Source organism: Bison bison, unplaced genomic scaffold (assembly GCF_000754665.1).
Source record: "Bison bison bison isolate TAMUID 2011002044 unplaced genomic scaffold, Bison_UMD1.0 scf7180017864478, whole genome shotgun sequence".
Classification (NCBI taxonomy): Eukaryota; Metazoa; Chordata; class Mammalia; order Artiodactyla; family Bovidae; genus Bison; species Bison bison.
In genome coordinates, this window is record NW_011495038.1 from 2,000,225 (window position 1) to 2,020,863 (window position 20,639).

The window sequence follows — 20,639 nt, forward strand, 5'->3', positions numbered from 1 at the left end:
GATGTGAGTCTGAGTGAACTCCGGGAGTTGGTGATGGACAGGGAGGCCTGGCGTGCTGCGATTCATGGGGTCACAAAGAGTCAGACACGACTGAGCGACTGATCTGATCTGATATATATAAATATATATATTCTTATATATAAATATATATATTCTTATATATATACACATACATATATACATATATATATAAGAATATATACATATACACATACATATATATTTTTTATATATATACACATACATACATACATATAACTGTATGTATATATTTTGCTATATACCTGAAGCTAACACAACATTGTAAATTAACTGAACTTCAATTAAAAAATACTATTCTAATTTTTTGCAGTAATAATTTAATCTTTTTCTATTTCTCTATTCCTTCCAGTGCATTGATATATGGCTATCGTGATGGCATGGAAATCTGTGAATAAGTCTGCTCTTTTAACAGCACAGTGTGAGTTTATAGGACTGGACTATAAAAACAAGTGAAGAAATAGGGATCAGAGTCTAGCAAAGTGTCACATAAGACGGCCCCAAAAATCCCTGAGTAAATTCAAGTTACTGAAAGTAGATCTGATATATGAGTTAATCATTACTTGTAAATTTTCTACTTTATGTTGCTTTTTTCAAATATCATACTGACTTTCAAATGGAAATTAAACATATATCGCTTGGATTATGTTTGACAATGGTATCCATACCTTACAATATGGACATTTTTTTTGAAGCAACAGCTTCAATTAAGAAGCCGTGTGCAACTATGTGTTCTTGAAAAAGAATCACTCGCGAAAATGGACACGATGTTACCTTTGTCCTGTCTCATCTATCTACATTTTTACTGTGAAAGCATCCACAAACAAGGTTTCTGCCCAGTTCAGGAGGGGTGTTATACATACTACAAATCTGGAGCTTGATCATTTTAATCCACTTATTCAGTACTAACTGTGAGCCTGCGGCAGATTAGAATATATATTCAAAACCAAAACAAGTAAATAAAAAAACCCACTGCAATCAGATGTAAAACTTTGTTACATCTTTGAAATCATTAGAAGAGTGAATAATTTCCCTCAGTCTCCCATATGCTGAAAGGGAGGAAGGGCATAGGGTTTGCATTTTTGGTTATCTGAAGCATGTTAAATCATACAGCTTTTTTGATGCACATGAAGATAATAACTCTAAATAAGTCAAATGCCTCTAAAAAGAGAAAGTTTGAAGTATTGCCAACTAAAAGGAAATAGCAATGGTAACAAGAGCAGGACTTCAACCTTGAAGACTCAAGCAGTAGGACCCTCAGAAATGTCAGGTTGAAAAAATTAGACACAGCTTCACAGCCCATGGAAAGTATACAGAACAATAATCATTCTGATAGCATGCCATTCTCATGTGTCAGCCCAATCAGAGGAAGTGAAAGTGAAACAGTCACATCTGAACAGACTGGTCAAAGTTTCAAATAAAAATGAAAACACTGAAGGTTTTCTACATTTAGCAGAAGAGTAGAGAGGAAAACTATAAAATGATTTAAATGGTTCATACATCCAGAGTCTACAAAAGTGGATTGGATAAATACTTTCTTAGCCCTTTATTTAACCTCGGCTATTCAGGCAAGCACTGACTATCCAGTTGCAGCTAGAAAATAAATGCTGAATGCCCAAAGTTTAGAAAGAACTCTGGAGGGATACTAGTGAATTTTAAGTATTATTTTCAGCATTGGCTTAGCTTTCATTTTTTAAACATTCATTTGAAAAGTTCTTCAAAAGACTAATATCTTCTTTCTTAATTATTCTTGCCCCAAAGCAGTTCTGTCCCCTAGAAATAAGTACTTCTTAAAGGAAACCCCTACAAATGCCAAGCTCAAATATTTTCCTTTTGACAACAATGCCAGCTCCAGAAATGCTTTACAAAGAGCTGAGATGTGAATTTTCTCTCCTCTGGAACAAGGATGTTCTATCAAAGGTAACCCATTATACGAAAACATTTAATGTGTGTGTGTGTGTTTTTAATACATCAATTAATTCTAAAAATGTGGTTGCCCTAACCAAAACCACATGGTTAACTTAGGATGGAAGAAAAGGAAACAATCATTTTGTGAAATTTTCATCAGTTATAGCTAAAATGATCAGCATCTTGTTATGAGCATCTTCTGTATGAATTTTTACAGGGAAAAACTTTAAGGATTCTAAAGGAAAGAGATGGCAGAAACGACTATTTCTAAGAAGCTCACTGTTTATTCAGAGGTACAGTAATCAAATGTCCTATAAGAAAAAAATCTTGACTTCATATAATTCTCATATAATTTTGATAAGAAGAGAATCTCTTCTAGAATAAACAAAGAGATAGCATTTACTGAAAACTTACAATATGCTAGGGACCATGCTTTATCCTTTATATGCATTACCTTGATTCATCGACACTATAATGTAAACAGTATTATTACCTCCATTTAACACATGAGAAAAATAAGGCTCAGGGAGGCTATGAAAATTGCTCTCTGCCACAAAACTAATAAGTGGCATTTGGGAACCCAAGCTGTTGGATTTTAAGGTTCTGTGTCTCTAATACCTAAGAGAATTTACTAGGAAATGAGGTATTTGAATACAAGTTAATTTTGTTCCCTTTGGCCAAGAAGACTGAATTCAGTGCAATGACAGCAGCCTCAATATAAGGGCATATTTAGGAATTTCTCCCAGTTGTAGACATACAGTTTCAAATAATCTTGTCCAGCTAAAGTTTAGTCAGATGCTCCACCAAAACTGAGGTAACACCGGGTGAATGAAAGCCTTATTTAGTTTGGATTTAACTTTGAAATATGCAAATGTAATTTCTATTACAAATTCCCTTTTGCAATAGTCAGAATTTTTCTGAAAACACTGATATTTTAAGAGAGTTTTAAAGAGGCATAGAAAAACCACAGGTGAATAAACTTTCAACAAAAACAGAGACGGTCAGGATAAAATGTTCTACTATATATAGAAACATAAAAGTGAACTGGCATTTTTCAAACTAATTTATAAGGCCAGATTCACACCAATGCATTCAAAACTGCTTCCGGCATGCCCAAGTGAGATGAGCTACAGCTCATCTTCTGTTTACAAACAGAAGACAGTCCACACAGACACACTGCTGAAGACCCAAGAGTGACAACCAAATGTCCATCATCTGCAGTCAGTTTCATCCCAAGACCCTCAGAAGCCTACATTATGATTCAACCTGGCAGCACAACAGTGATTAAGTGTGCAGTCATGTTATTTGATAAAATCCCAACTGTGTATTAAACTACATTGTGGTTTCAATCAAATTACTACTGTTCTGCTGCTCATGTACACACACACACACACACACACATGAACATACATGTACCAAGAGGTGTCTGATGAGAGTGTTAAAAATAAACAATAAAGCAGTAGCTTCAATACTAATACTCAAGTGAATTGCTGATCACTCCTCTAACACAAATTCCTCTTTGTAGGCTTTGCACTGCTTCTTAGTGGTTTTCAAGCTATTTTGACTGTAACCCACATCAAGAAATGTATCTTAGATCATACCCAGGACATACACACACACAACTGGAACAAAATTTCAGAAAGTAATACTCACTCTTACCAGTGCAGCTCATTAATTTCTGCCCCACTTCACTTTTTCTTGTGGTTACAACTCACTAATTTGGTTTCATGACCAGCTAATGGGTCATGGCCCGCAAGCTGAAAAGCAGTACCCTCAAGTGCCTAACTGTCCGGTCAAAAGTTTAAGGATAAAGTACAGATGTGAATAAGAGAAAGAAGGGATTAGAATGTTAGAGTATTCGTTGTTAAACTCTAAAATGTTTAAAGAACACAGAATTATGAGCCTTGTTAATTGTACTGCATCTTAATGGACAAAAGGGAAAGGAACATTTTGGGTTGGTGGCCAAGAAATGATTCAAGATATCTGAAACAACCCTTGAATGACAAAGAAAAAATAGTATAATAGCCACTGAACAAACAGGAAAACTGAAAGAAAAGAGGACAAATGCTTCATTTGTTTACTCAGTCCACAGTAGAATCCTCACATGAATTGAGTCCTTATTGTGGTACTCAGTCAACTTTTAACAGAAAGAACATCTTCCCTTCCATAAAACTGCAGAGTCTATATTAACAATAAAATTATGGCAATTATAGGTCTGGTCAAAGCAGGAGCCCAAATTATCAGAAAAAGTTTCATTAATTCCCATTAAATAAGAAACAGTGATATGACCTTGGCTGTAGCATCCAGAATATCAAAAGAACAGGTTCAAACTGACCAGTGACTCACTCAGTACATGGCATAGACTAAGATGAACTTCCTTTTCTGCTCTTGTCTTTTCACAGAGCACAGCAGCGCATCAACGACAAAGTCCGCAGAGTAGGCACTCTGTAAACGTTTGCAAAATAACAGAACAATACTAACGGTAAACTGACAGCTATAACAGAAACAGATTTTTTTCTTTTTTGGATATGTTTACTTGCTATAGAAAGCAACACCGAGGGGCTTTATTTGCAGTCTGTTAACCTGTTTTTGTCTTCACAATCTTAAAGTCTAAAAACTTTATAAAAGTATTTTTGGTACGCCAATGATGCTTTATATAAGGGGAGAAATATAGAAATACCCATATGTTAACATTTCTTTTTAAACACAGTTATAAAGATTTCCATTTCCTTGATTTTTATAGACTATAAATCCTATTCCGTGCCCTAACTCCTGCCTTTCACCTATACTCCATCTTCACCTTCTCATTGCTTCCCCCAATTTCCCAGAAACCTACTATGCCCAGGAAACAGGACCATTTTAGGATATCCCCCACACGTCTGTATGATCATGTCGAAAGCTGCAAGCCTTTCTGCAGCACTGATACTTTCAGCTATGTGATATAAGGACATCTTCTAAGTGCTTCAATTAGTAACAGCATGCTACATGCTTCAACTGGGGTCAAGTAAAAATGAAGTGTGTAGAAGAGTCAAATGATTACAACTATTTAAAGTTTTCTGTAGAAAAAGCGTGAGGATGGAAAGGCTAAGGGATCAGGAGAAGAATGCTAGTAACTGATGGTATGAAGTTCTGGATGAATAGAAATGGGCTGAGTTAAAGGTTAGCTTTGAACAGGAAGAGGAGCCCTCTCTTTGAGACTCAAGGAATGTATAAACACAGGGTAGGTATTCTCTGCTGAGAGGGCACTGAAAAGTTGTGGAGTCAAGAGCTGATGGTCTGCTTTCTCTGCGAGATACACAAGGCAAGGCCATTTGCTACAAACACTGGGATTATATATGAGGAGGTAACTAAGCAGGTGAAGAGCTAATGAGTTCCTGTTATGTGTTAGTCACTATGCTAGGTCATATATCCATATATTTATATCTATATTATATAAAATACATGTTATATATGTTAATATATGTATGTGTTATTATAAACATTATATGTATATATTATAATAAATATAATAATATTTATTATTGCATCAAACAATCTATAACAACAAAAAAAAATCAAGTCAGCACTAACATTCCAATTTTACAGAATAGGAAAGCGTGGCTTGGAAAGGTTTGTTATCTGCCCAGATTCAGAAAGTGGTAGAGCCAGAATGTGAACTCAATCTATCTGACTGTAATCATAAATCCCAAGGAACGTGAAAGCAAGGCAACGAGTTAAAAGATCATAGAATGTTATTTATGGGTTCTGCCAAGATCAGAAACTAGATATTCAGAATAGCACAAAGTACGGTTGGGATTCAGAAGGCAGCTTGTAGGATCAATCCCACACTGAACGTTTTGCAGAGGAGATATATACAGAAGATGCTGCCTGTGCACCCACCCATATATTCTTGGCACCCACCTTTCCTCTGCACACAGACAACTTCTTAACATACAAGCAGCTGCGACCCTCTGCCTTGAGGCTTTCTCTAGCTGTGGAAGCAGGCTTGGCCTTTAGACAAGGAGAGGACAAGAAGTTCTAGGGAAGAAGTTCCCCTGGAAGCATCCCTTAGCCCATGACCCATGGATGTTGGTTGAGAACTACGCCTCTGGTGGGAAGGCAACCCGGAGACATGCTGCACACATTCGCCCAAGCTCCACAGTCAAGCTAAGCCCTGGTTACCCGCAGCAGCAACCTGCTTAACACACCTGTCACGGCTTCCTTCTCTCCATCTCACTTCCCCACGTCCTTACACGGACTTCCCAGAATCACCTCCCAAGGCCACTATCTCCACTCAGTTCCTCATGATCCAGCTTCTGGGAAAGCAAAACCAAAACAATGAGAAAAGGTGCTAAAGAAGTCACAGAATCGAAAGTGCTGGTGAGAGAGTTAATTCCCCTGCCACCCTTGAGACTCAGGGTGGGTAAAACAAGAAAAAGAATCAAGAGGAAGTGGAGAGAGGAAGACACCGTGGAACAGTCAAGATTGCTGAGGTCTCCACAAGGAAGAACAGGAGGTGAGACACTGGTGACGTGGAAGCAGGGGAGATCGTGTGATAATTAGAGTTTGAGATTTCATTGACAGGACAGGCTGAGGTGTTGATAAAATCAAGGGTGAGACCATGGGAATCCAGTTCTCAGAGGAGCTGAGGTGAACGCTAATGAAATCAGAAGTCATGAAACTAAGAGCTGGCATGTTTGAAGCATTTCCTTCAGGAATGTGAAATCTGCTGGGGTGATGACAGTAGATGGGAGAAAGAGAAACCTTGGCAGCTGTCAAAGCGTGGAAGTGACCTGAATAGCGGCAGACAGCTATGACAAAACGTATTAAAGGCAATAAAACTGAATGGTGTGAATTTCAGAGGAGGAGGGAGAAGCTGAAAGAGGCGGTGTGGAACTAAGATAACGCTGACACATAAGGTACACGAAGTGGTACATCGTGGTACATCAGGGCTTTGAGGTACATCAAGCTTATCCGTCTTTTACCTGAGAGGAAAAGAAGGAAGGAAAGGTTCTTAGGAGAGAACCAGGTTTCACTGAAGGGTTGGAGGCAAAGGCAGTGGCTTGCCACGTGGAAACAGGATGGGGAGAGGTTTTTTGTACAAAGGAAAAGAGTTTTCAGCATGCACGGTGGAAAGAACTGGAAGGGAAGTCAGTGAAAGGACAATAAGCTGTTGGGAGAAAGGGAGGCTCCCTGGACCAGATGACATCATAAGGGAGGATTCATGACCCCAGAGCTTATGGAGGTGAGTAGGATGGAGGGAGGGACTAGAAAAAACCCGGTAAAAGGCCAGGATGGTGGTGCCATAACAGCAGGGTCAAGAATGGGGATTTTGGAGTCAGACTCTGAAGTTAGGTCCTGAATCTGTTATTGACTCTGGGACCTTGGTGACTTTGGGATCCTGGTCACATTATCTAAATGGCTATGCCTCAGTGTGGGTGATCTCCACCATGGGAATAGGAATATGTGGAGGATAAAATGTAAAATGCTTAGCTCCACTTCTGGCTCCCAGTAAGCACTTGATAAATGTTAAATATTTTTTATTATAGCTAGCCACATGATTTTGAATGAGTCCTTTGGTACAAAGGATTTTAATACCAACTGACCAAGGGTCTCAGATATTGTTTGGACTCTATCACACAAAAATTAAACAGAGAGACTGACTGATTGGTAAAAACAGATTCCTTTTTCCTAGAAATTAGCAATTCTGAATCTGTGTAAATGTCAGCTTTCCTGTCAGTAGGACTGGGACTACAGTGAAGTGTAGAATTTATGAAGACACTCACACTGGGTAAATGTAGGACTTGAGAACGAGTTCACTCTTAAAGTTTATGCCCTATGTGTCTTGATTTCCTCATTCTAGTCTTGGCCCTGTCTGTGAGTAACTCTCTTTAGACTAGGTTGGTAGTAATCAAACTCCAGGGCAGAACCATTCCACTTACAGACCGTGGGGCCAAACCAATCAATTTCAGTCCATAGACACGTATCAAAAGCAGAATGACTATCTCGCCACTCTGTGTATGATCCAAGGCTAACTGATATGAACAAATATATTTCTTAGAACTTTTCTCTAGAGTTTATATATGCTAACAAATTCCTAACTTATATGATGCATCTTTTCACAGTCGTAAATTAAAAGTATATGCCCCAGTGACCCAGATGGTAGAGAAACTGCCTGCAAAGTAGGAGACCTGGATTCGATCCCTGGGTCAGGAAGATCCCCTGGAGAAAGAAATGGCAGTCCACTCCAGCATGCTTGCTTGAAAAAGTCCATGGAGAGAGGAGCCTGGTGGGCTACAGTCCATGGGGTTGCAAAGAATCAGACACGACTGAATGACTAACACTTTGTTATCTGTGAATAGATCTGTTTGCTATACTGTCATCAAGGGCTTCCCAGGTGGGGCTAGTGGTAAAGAATCTGCCTGCCAATGCAGGAGACACAAGAGACTCGGGTTGGATCCCTAGGTCAGGAAGATCCCCCTGGAGTAGGAAATGGCAATCCACTCCAATATTCTTGCCTGGAAAATCCCATGGACAGAGGAGCCTGGTGGGCTACAGTCTATGGGGTCGCAAAGAGTTGGACACGACTGAGTGACTAAGCATACATGTACGCCATCATCAGAGATATTCTAGGAAACACAAAGCTGGGGCAATTATTCAGTCACTTTATGAACTGTGCTTCTTGGATTCATACTCAGGTAATACACTCATGTGCAACGTTGCTGTTGTTTAGTCACTAAGTCATGTCTGACTCTTTTTCAACCCCATGGACTATAGACTGCCAGGTTCTTTGGTGCTGACATTTTTACTTAAAAAAAAAAAAAAATTAATAGCACTGGCAAAGAAAATCTAACCATAACTCACACATTTTACAGTCATTATCACCTGCCATATATAAGTTGGCAGTTGCTTTCTGCCTACTACATAAACATTGAAGAGCTATTGCAACCTCATTCTTCACACCTAAAATCTCTATTTGGGTTTCATATACACTTTCTGTGTGTGTGCTAGTCATTGTTCAAAGAACTTTCTCATGTGTTACATCATTTATCCTCATCAAAGCCCCATCAAGTATTTCCATTTATTAAGATATTTCTACTTACTGTTAAAGACACAGATTTGTTTTCATGCTTCAGTTGCTTCATGCAGTCAATATTTTCAGTGTGTGTTAACTACTGCAACAATATAATGCGAGTTGTCTCTATTCATACTGACTTTCTAAGACAGACGTGCTGTTGATTAAAATTACTTGATTTTAAAAATATAGGAAAGTTTGGATTACAAAGAGAAGAGAAAATAAATCTCACCATATCCTATACATGTGTTGTTTTGGCCTGCTCCATATCCACTCTTCCCTCTTCCCTGTGAATAGGATCCCCGCTACTTCCCTAACATTGCCACCCGCCCCTTCTGCATTTGATCTGGGTGGGACTGTTGATCATGGGCCTCCTTCCTCTGTGCACAAAGTGGACATATGAGCCAAGCCATATCCAAGGGACTCTGATTCTCTGGAGACTGCGGAGAATGACACCTAGACAGAAACCAGGTAGAGCTGACTCTCCCCTGAGGAGGCACCCTCGAGACAGGACTTTCCAGTTCCTGCTGCCTAGAGCCTCAGAGCTGTCTTCATTCCTGCCCTTCCCAAGGTTTGGTTATTCAGGCTTTTCTCGAATTCTGTGAGCAACCCCCTGTCCCTCTAACAAATTACATCATTGATTAAATGAGCCAGAGTCATGTCTGTTGCTCGCAACCAAAGACTATACACAAAGACACACCATCTTAAGACTTCTGTTATAATTCATCTCTATTATTTTCCAGGGCTTTTCATAATCAGATTTTCATATAGGTAAAATTTACTTAATTATGTTCCTGTTGTACATGTGGATGTCTCTAAGCGTTTTTGTTATTATAATAAATAACCTTACAATGATTATTTTCACGCATATCACTTTTTCCATCTTTTGGATTCTTTCCTCTGAGAGGTTCCCATAAATGACTTTACTGAGTCAGAGGGCACAGATATTATTGTGGCTCTTGAAAGATATTCCCAAAATGTTTTCTAAAAGGACTCTGCCAATTTATAATGAATTCAACCACTCATTTTTACTAGACTTCTGGTCAGCACAGACCATCCATGTAAATTTTGACATTGATGCTGTTTCCTTCACTCATCTTGCTAGAATTATAGTTATCTACAATATAGAATTATAGCAAGTTTTCCTTAACAAATGGGTCATAGAGTAATGAGCAAGTAGGAACCAGTTTTCACGAGTCCTGCTATAAGTACATACCAACACAAAAAACTGTGGAGACAGCCATCCTAATAATTCTTTATCTAAGAATTTTTAAATAAAGGAAAATAAAGGGACCTGTTTTCCTTTCCTCTTTTGAGCTGTTTCCTTTCCAAGAGTGTACATTAGTGGTAATGACTGTGTCATAGGCCTTTGGACAAGATAGTAAGTGTCCTGTAACAACAGATGCCCCCTCCCACACACACACCAAATGAGCCCCAGAGGGACACAGATGGGCAGCAGCTGCCCTTGGTACCCATACAAGGCCAGGGTAGTTCTTTGACTCCTGGGTTCACTCTAGACTCTAGAGATGACACCTTCCCCATCCTACCTGACCTCTGATCCAAGCATCTGACAAGGTGAAAGCAAACATTCATTAGAATGACAGCCGTAGGTCAGTGAGCCCTGTATGAGCAAATACTTAGTGTAAAATTACTATTTACAAGAAAATAAGGAGTAGAAAAATTTACAAGAAAGTAAATAGCCACTATGGCCCTCAATACACATCAACACGTGCCGCTTCTTCCTCAACTCAGCACGTTTTGATGCTCACAGGATCCACCCATTCCCGTCCTTTGAAGCTATGAAGGCTGCTTGGGTCCTACTTCTTACAAGTCAGCTTCGAGCCCTCCTTGACCCCAGGATTACAATTCTGTGGGGGGAGACAGGCCGTCCTGTTGAGGCTGGGTTCACATTCTTACCTCTCAGAATAAGGAGTCAGGCTGGCTTCCACCACTGTTGTTTCCAGTAAAGTAACAAACTTAGAATTTGCCCGACACTGGGATTCACAAAACTCAGGGTCTGTAGAGTCGGACACAACTGAGCGACTTCACTTTCACTTTTCACTTTCATGCATTGGAGAAGGAAATGGCAACCCACTCCAGTGTTCTTGCTTGGAGAATCCCAGGGACGGGGGAGCCTGGTGGGCTGCCATCTATGGGGTCGCACAGAGTCGGACGCGACTGAAGCGACTTAGCAGCAGCAGCAAGGAAATTCAGATTTTTTTCTGTAGGCCAAGAGTGCCATTTAAAAGATTTAAAGCAGGGACTTGATACAACAAGAGATGTATTTAATCAGTTAACTGGCAAAAGGATGGGAGATATGTTGAAAGGATAAGAGGGCAGCTTGGAAGTATTGCAAGAGTTAAAATACAAAATGGGAAGTGGGCTGAAGTGAATTTAGAAGAGAAGAGAGAGATGCCCCAACCCTATCCATCCAATGCTGTTTCCTGAGAGTAAAACCAAGGTTTGTCTGACAACTAGAAGAACATCCTTTTACATTTTGTGGCATCTATTTCCAAAAGTTGTTCATGCTTCCCATTAGCCCTAATTTCCTTAACAACCTTTTATAGATCTACAAGTAATTAATGTATTCAAATAACTCTTCTTGGACCAGGCAGAGGAGCCATGGAGACCTGAGTAGATAACTGCAGTCCCAGATCACATTGAGCTACGCCAGGGTCAACCAGGAAGAAGGCTCATTGGAAAAGAAAAAGCTAAATGTGTCTGTGCCATGTTATGCTGTTATGTATTATGCTATTTATGCTTCTACTCAAGGAGCTACTGACTTAAACCACTTTTTGAAAATTCCAGAGCCCCAGAAGTCTGCAATTCCCTTGACTGAGAATGGCATTCTGAAATATATATAGGTCAAGGAATTCCCAAGTATGGTGGAGGAATTATTCCATTTGTAACAAGTTTTTAATGCAAAAATAAAGTTCTGAGATTAAAAAAAAAATCACTTTTATTCATTTTAAGTGGCTTTCAAATTTTAAAGTAACTTTAAAAATATTTAAAAATTAAAGATAATGCATTTTAAAACAATAAAGAAAAAGTAAAACTGGAGACAGTAAAAAGATCAATAGTTGCAAGGGGTCAGGGGGAGGGAGGGATGAACAGGTGGTACACAGATTTTTAGGGCAGTGAAACTCTTCTGTACGATACTATAATGGTGGACACATGTTATCGTACATTTGTCAAAACTCATAGAAGATACAACACCAAAAGTGAAGCCTAATGTAAACTAGGGACCTTGAGTATTAATGATGTGTCAATGAAGGTTCATCAATTGTAACATATGTACCACTGTGGCGGGAGGGTTGTTGAAGTGGGGGTGGCTATGTATGTGTGGGGTCAGAGAGTATATTTATGGAAAAAGCTCTGTACCCTCCTTTCAATGCTGCTGTGAACGTAAAATTTTTCTTTAAAATAAGGTCTATTTAAAAGACAATGATGACAACGATGATGATAATGAGACAATTTGTTTTATATTAAAATACATGTGAAACTGCACTAAACAGAAAATACTTGGGAGAAAAAAAAAAAAAACTCATCAATTTCCTAACCCCCAAAACCTAGATATCTGTAATTTACTATCTGAGTCATCTAGTATACAAAGGAATTTTTTTCCTATATTATAAAAAACTATTGTTAACAGTTAACTGGAAATATAGTAACTGAAAATTAAAGCAGATTAAAATAATCTGTTTTTCCATAAAATATGTCCCTCTAAGGTCAAATTGGGTGGAAATAAATAGCTAATCTGGCAACAAACACAAGAATAACACTCAGAAAAGTGTTTCTAAAAGATAAACTGAAATACTCATAGAAAATGGACATATTAAAAAAGAAAAAAGACAGCTGGGAAGTAAATCATCTTCTGCTAAAAATCATACACTTTCTTTATTCACCCACCTATGAAAGCCTTTCAAATCTTAAAAAAAAATAAAGTAAAATGAATATTGAAAATCTATCATGTGAAACTTTTACTCCAGTATTTTAAGACATGAAAAATACCTTTATTCCTGTTATGCCACAAGACAGGTACTTCATTTATCTGCAACATATGTATTTCTTACAAGTCTCTGGATGAGAATATATTGAGAAAACATGGAGTACTTCAGTGGTATGTTTGTGATCGCTGTTCAGGCCCAGGCCTCCGACACCAAACGAAGAAGAGTTAACATGCTGACATCTGTTTTAGGCTAAAAATGGAAATCGTGAAGTTCTCTCCTCTTCCAAGAGTTCCCTGGAATGGATCAAAAGGCTTCAAAAGACTTGGCACCAAGGGAACTTCTAGGCAATGTCTACACAGCACAAAATGAAATGGAGACTTGGCATCTTCCTAAAGAATGAGGGCTGTGTTGACTACTGCAGAAAGGGGGACAGAGCCAGCATTTGGGGACCTGAAAAGCCGAAATAATTTACAAGGCTCCAGATTTTTCCTTTACGTGAATCTATATATCAACTTGCCATACAACCCCAACAAAAACTCCTTGCCTTTGGTGTGACTGGACAATGACTGAACATCTAGGCAGGACCACTTTCCAAGCTGGACCCTGTGGCACACATAGACGAATCTCCCAGGTAAGTGAGGCAAAGGCCTGTCTGAAGTCTGAATCGAGAAGTAACCTTCCCAAACTTCTACTTTTTTTTTTCACACCAAATCAACTCTGCCTGTGAAGTTTTGCTTTTCTTGAAGCTGAGTCAAGATGAACTAGCATTTGCGGGCGGAGTGGTTATTTGAGAGCACACCATTCTCCACAAGGGGTCTTTCTATGTAAAGCAGAAGCGTTTTATTTTGCCTTTGAGTTGGGGTGAGCGCAAAGAATTGACTTGTTTTTCCTCCAAAGGTAAAAGAGCCAACCCAGAGACTACCAAAATGTTGGCTTTGTTTATCATTTCCAAGTTGAAATAAAGCATAATGTGAATACTCAGCGCTCTATCTTTCCCTGATTAAAGCGATCCTGCCCTTTGAATTGCTACACAGGATACTGTTCCATGCGGCTCACTCACAGGGCTGTAATAAGTCACAACAGCTTGGCACCTCGCCCAACAAAACACAAACTCTCCTGAAGTCTTGAGCTTTCCCATGGCAACACCACAGTCACCAACACAGCAAACAATCGCTCCCATCCCTACTCCCGCTCCCCTTTTCTAACAGCAAAGGATATCATTGCAGCCAGCCTCCTAGAACCGTGCTCATTATCATCTATGAAAGGAGATAGCGACAGAGATCAAGTTGCCTTCAGTACAGAACTTAAAATGAGATCAAAGGCAGGATAGCTCCAGGAGCACACGGAAGTTTTACATATACTTTCACTTTAAAAGAAAAGTGAGAAGCCGTATGTAAAGTATATTCCCGAAGGATTAATGTGCTTTGCTGCCTTGATTATCAAGTGGCTCTGGCTGGCCCGCAACCTTCATACAAAACCCCCATTCACTTTAGCCCGGGCTCTCTCCACAGCGGAGAGGGGGAAATGCCATCTTAAAGCTGCAGCTCTGACACATTCCTCAAACTGCAAAATTGGAACCGTTTTCAAACCTCAGCTGCTTTCTCCAACGGAATGCTCATTCTGCTCAGATGGGAAGGCCGCCTAGAGCAGGGTGGCAGCTTCCTATAGCAGATTAAAGTGGTGCCACTTCCTTTACGACCGCCTCTTTTCAGATTCAAATAACATCCTTGGGGGTGACAATCTCTTCTCATAAGAAGTGTCTGGGCTCCCACAAATACCCTACAATGATCATCTCTCCTTGTGTATTAATTTGATTTTTAGGCGACGGATGGCCCACGAGAGTTCAGGAGCAGAACTAAAACCAAACCCAAGTGAATGAAAGATCTGTGACTCATGGGTGGAGATCACTTTATTGGGGGGTGGGGAAGGCAAGTCTCAGCTTCGTGTGGTTTTGAATGCTGATTGTTCCATTCTGAATTATAGCGAAGCCCTGCACATACTCATGGAAGGTTTTATAATTCTACACTCAAACCTTAAACAGTGCTATAGATTACACTTGGGATCCCCTCAGCCTCAGAATTAGAATAAAAATTTCAGAGGAAATTTCATTTCAGCACAGCTACAATTTGGGGGGTTAGCCCATGTAATAAAGACTATAAAACACTAATGACAAAGTATGGAAGTAATTACACCTAGGTATTTCAATGATATCCTACACCAGGAGGGAAAAAAATCCTGTGATTTGCTAAACAATAGCAGAATTCTGAAATGTAACTGAAGGCTTTTGAAGATACATATGGGTGACTGCTGTGTTATTTAAGATTCTACATGTATTCGAATACGAACCCACCAAGTCTATTCAAGTGATGATTTAAATAATTATGATATTACTCTAAACTCTGACATCACTTTTTCACTTACTACAGACTCCATTATGTTTTATTTTCTATTATCCAATCATTTCCAAAACCCCTCAATCTAATAATGTAATTTTTATCAATAAGAAACCGATCACAGATATAAAGCACTGAGCTAAAAAAAAAAGAGGTATGGGACAGAGTTGCTCTAGCATCCCAGAATGCACTTTCCAAAATTATTTTCATAGCTAATTCCTACTCCTCTATGTTAAATTTAAAGAAAGCTGGACTCTGTGGTCAAAAATTACTTGCTATTACAGTATATTTTTTTGTCATGTTTGCTTGGTTTTAATCTATTTCTCTATTAGAATCTAAAGTCCTCGAAGTCGGGAATCATGTGCCTAAACTGGTGTCTTGAATACAATGGATATTGAACAAATACTGGTTGAATGAATGAATACAATAGATATTGAACAAATATTGGTTGAATGAATGAATCCTTCATTTATGCACAGTAAACAACACATGTGCTATATACTTTCTGCTCTGCATATTCCTGTCCAAATTTAAAAGTGCAACAAAAAGAAATAAAACAAAGACAATTCACTGCTTAAGTTCAGCAAAGTAAAGAGCTAAAGAGAGAAAATCAAGTGTCCTTGGTGGAGTTAGCTGGTAATGTTTTCATCGGTATGTCTTGAAATTTCTGGATGAATGTTTTTGGGTTTTTGGAGAGAATAAACTCCCACTGAAATGAGTAATCCATTGTATCTGACATCATACTGAGATCTTGAATGCTATTGTATTTTACTGTGAAGGGCTTGACAATGCATTCACACTCAGAGGCCCAAGCCTCAAAACTGCCCTTCAGTTTAACCCTATAGATGTGGTTTTGTAGGAAGACTGTAGTAACTGCATAATTTAAGTTTATCACACATTATTCTGCTCATAATTGTGAATGATTAATTCTCACCTACAACCACGAATCTGTATAGAGAGAGGCATACAACTCAGTACCAAGATTACTGAGACCATCATGGATGGTGATGATGGTGATGATGGGGTGATGGGATGATGGTATCGAACCTACTACTGAGCACATCTTCTCACTTAGCCCTCACAGTAAGCCTGTTGCTGCTGCTGCTGCTAAGTCACTTCAGTCGTGTTCGACTCTGTGCGACCCCAAAGACGGCAGCTCACCAGGCTCCCCCATCCCTGGGATTCTCCAGGCAAGAGCACTGGAGTGGGTTGCCATTTCCTTCTGTTGGGCAGGTTCAATTACATCACCATTTGATAGAGGGGGGAATTAATGCCTTAGAATGAAATCATTTCTCTCAGTTTGCTCAGTTAATAAATGGTAGAGCTTGGGTTCTACTTGACTATTATTATATTACATCTCCCAAATGGATGACTTTTGAGACTCTTATTAATTTCCAACATTTGCATGATGACAGATAGGAAGAACACTTGCTACTTGCTCTTTTAAAAACTAATGTCACACTTGTAACCAAGAAATTATAAGTTTATATTGTGATTACGTCAAAAAGGAAATTTTACTATAGATACATAGAGAACTGATAGGCAAAGGAGACTACTCAAGAGAAAACAACCAAAGCTGTTATTGTTGTGTCAGAAGTGTAGAGTTTTTGTTTTTTTTTAATTTTACAAATTTATTTATTGTTGGCTGTGCTGGGTCTTCCCTGCTGTGCAGGCTTTTCTCTAATTGTGACAGGTGAAGGCTACTTTCTAGTTGTGGTTGTGTAGGCTTCTCATTTGGAGAAGGCAATGGCACCCCACTCCAGTACTCTTGCCTGGAAAATCCCGTGGATGGAGGAGCCTGGTAGGCTGCAGTCCATGGGGTCGCTAAGAGTCGGACACGACTGAGCGACTTCACTTTCACTTTTCACTTTCATGCATTGGAGGAGGAAATGGCAACCAATACATTGTTCTTGCCTGGAGAATCCCAGGGATGGCGGAGCCTGGTGGGCTGCCGTCTATGGGGTCGCACAGAGTTGGACACGACTGAAGAGACTTAGCAGCAGTAGCAGCAGCAGGCTTCTCATTGTGGTGGCTTCTCTTGTGGAGTGCAGACTCCGGGGCACATGGCCTTCAGTAGCTGGGGCCTGTGGCTCAGCAGTCGTGGTTCCCGGGCTCTAGTGTGGGTTCAGTAGGTGTGGCACATGGGCGCAGCACGTGGGACCTTCCTGAATCTGGGATCTAACCCGTGTCTCCTGCATTGGCCGGAGGATTCTTTACCACTGAGCTACCAAGGAAGACTCTAAAGTTTGTTTTCTTTTTTAAATGAAGTAATCTAAAAATCAGTATTTGGAAAGTCAAAGTCACTTAAAAGGGCTAAAAATACTGAAACAACCTTTTGGAGATTCATTCTGCTTAAGAATTCATCATGGTTTCCACCATCTCAACAACATTATCACCTTAGGGGTGGCTAGAGTATGTAAGATTTCACCCCAGGGTGAGCTGAAACTGCCAGTAACATGAAATCCCTGGAATCATTTTTCAAGTTACCACATTGTTGCACACGAATCAAAAATTCTCAGTACATGGAAGAAAACTAAATATTGAAGCCCTATTCGGAAAGCGTGACTTCTTGGATATATTTTCTAAAAAACGAATTATTAAAGCAAGAAACACGTAAGCTTTTTTCCTCCTAGTTTTAGGTTGGCAATACTATGGTATCAGTGATTAGAAGACACTTCCTCATAGTCACAGAAAGCACTGGATCAAAGAGTCTGGACTCTGACTGACTCTTCACTCTGCCTAAATCAATCCAAACCAAGTCTCCTCTTGGGGCCTGTTTCCTTCTATGCAAAGAGAGGAGAGATCATCACTTCCTCTGATTCCAAAAAAAAAAAAGAAGAAATTCCTTTATATGCTATAACCTGCTATGCAAATACAAAGGATGCTTATCACACATATTTTTAAAACACCATTTATGCAAATGCTGATGAGTGCATTAACCATATGCCAAAAAAGTGGCAATAGATAGCTCAAGAAAGCATGTAATTATACTAATGGCCAACACTTAATGGAGTTCCAACTATGTCTAGGCTCTAGGCTTAGCACTTTATATGTTTTATCTCATTTAATTCTCACGATAACATTTTATGAGTTCTTATTCCATTTTATACATAAGAACACTGTAGCTCAAAGAGGTTAGGTAATTTGTCCACAGTAAAATCCAGGTCTGAATAGCTCTTCATCACTCTATTACATTTCACTATGTTTATTTACAATACATTGACTCAGAGTTTGAGAAATTATGTAAGCACATTCCTGGCATGCAGTAGAATCATATACGAAATACAAGAAGAGGCTGAAGAGTGGGAAGAAAGAAAGAGAGTTGGATAGTCACAAAATAGTTTAATTCCACTGTATGAAATCATTAGAAATCCTTATTACCTAAGATATTTCTGCAAAGCATCTTATAAAATCACAGTGCGATTTCTGAAATAGCTCCAACCTTGAATGTTAGTCATTGCTGAGATGTGAATGTACAACTTGCAACCTGCCTCCCATGGGGATGGCAGCAGCGGCTGGTGCTACAGATGGCTAGAGACTGTGCAACCTAGATTGGATTCTCATAGCTGAGGCCAGCAAAGACCTCTTTATGATTTTCCAAGATCCATGCTTAAGTTTAAACTACAGTCTTACATGTAGAAGGTGTTACAGGAAAATGTACGCCAAGTTATACACAGCGTGCTTACAAGCTTTGGGGATCTAACTTGCTTATAATAGGGGGACTACCTCTGTGATGTTGAGTTTCACTCTGAGTTGGGCAATTAAAAGTTGCCTATATTTGATTTTCTAAATGATTTTTCCCAAATCCTTCTTATGCTTTTTATCAGGAGGTCTTGTTTCTTTTTTCCTATTACTGTAGTATTTGATTTTAAGAACAAAGATATCTTTTCTTGCCAGGGTAGTATGTAAGCATAAAAAAAGAGGTTATAGACACCAGATAAAGGCCTATGTAACCAGAATGTATGAATGGCCCATATTTCTCCAAGTTCATCATCTTACAAAGGGAACATTCAAAGCAAAAGATAGACTGTCTCAGGCCAAGTCCTTAAGGGCATTTTCTCTTTCAGTCATCCAGCGAGAATCCAGAAAGGTGGGCTTTTTGTGTATGAGAAGCGATTGCAATTCAATATTAGGGACCTTAAAACATCGCTGGATTCATCTTTAAAACTGATTTATCAGAGACTGCATTGACAATGGTATGCCTAGAGAGCTCTCCCAGAGGATGTACAATATGTGTTTCAAAATTTAGCCGCTCTTCAAACTAAGTAGGCTGATCTGGACAATAGTTGCTAACATATATTGTAAAATGAATTTCCCTATAGGAGATCATAAGGGATGGAGGGGAAAGTAATACTGAGGCCATCTATCTTATTTTCTTTAATTGTGGTAAAATACATGCAACTAAAATTTACTATTTTATTTATTTACTTTTTCTGATACACTAAATAAAAATTTTTTTCAATAATATACATATATATTTTTTGAAGTATAGTTGATTTACAATGTTTTGTTAGTTTCAAATATACAGTAAAATGATACAGTTATATACATATATACAGCATAATGGTAAAGAATCCGCCTCCCAGTGCAGGAGCTGCAGGAGACATGGGTTTGATCCCTGGGTCAGGAAGATCCCCTGGAGTAGGAAATGTCAACCCTTTCCAGTATTCTTGCCTGGAAAATTCCATGGACAGAGGAGCCTGGTGAGCTACATACAGTCCATGGGGTTGCAAAGAGTGGGACACGACTGAGCACACACACATATACATATATGTGTATATTTATTCTTTATAGATTCTTTTAACTTACCATTTAACTCTACTGTTTTAATCATTTTTAAGTGTATAGCTCTGTGGCATTAACTACATTCACACTGCTGAAATACCATTAGTGCCATCCATCTCTACTCAGTCCATTTATGTTTACCTGTTGTGAAAATTAGCCTTTGATGGCTTTCTTATCAGGAATTAATTCCAGCCAATTACATACTATATTGTGACAGAGAAACAAATAGCTAAGTTGGAATCTGATCAAGTCCATCCTGTTATTAAAGCTCTATGAGTCATATAGCCTCTTTCATTAGAATAACAACCATATTCGCTTTTCTCCAAAAATGTAGTGGCACCAGATAAAATAATAATTTTTAAGATAGTGGGTGCTTGGAAGTGTTAGACTTTGCTAAAAACTTCATGCACATCAGCTCAGTAAGCCTTGCCATGTTTAACTATCTTTATTATCCATATTACACGTGAAGGAAACCGAGACACAGAGGTTAGGGAAACTGTCAGGGTCCCA

The 20,639-nt window shown here is 39.0% G+C and overlaps 1 protein-coding gene across 1 annotated transcript in view; it reads right to left on the reverse strand.

Annotated features, from left to right (window-relative positions):
- The window catches only part of MAML2 (mastermind-like 2 (Drosophila)), a 402,462-nt gene that overhangs the window by 346,998 nt on the left and 34,825 nt on the right, over positions 1-20,639 (reverse strand). The gene's annotated exons all lie outside the window — the stretch shown is intronic.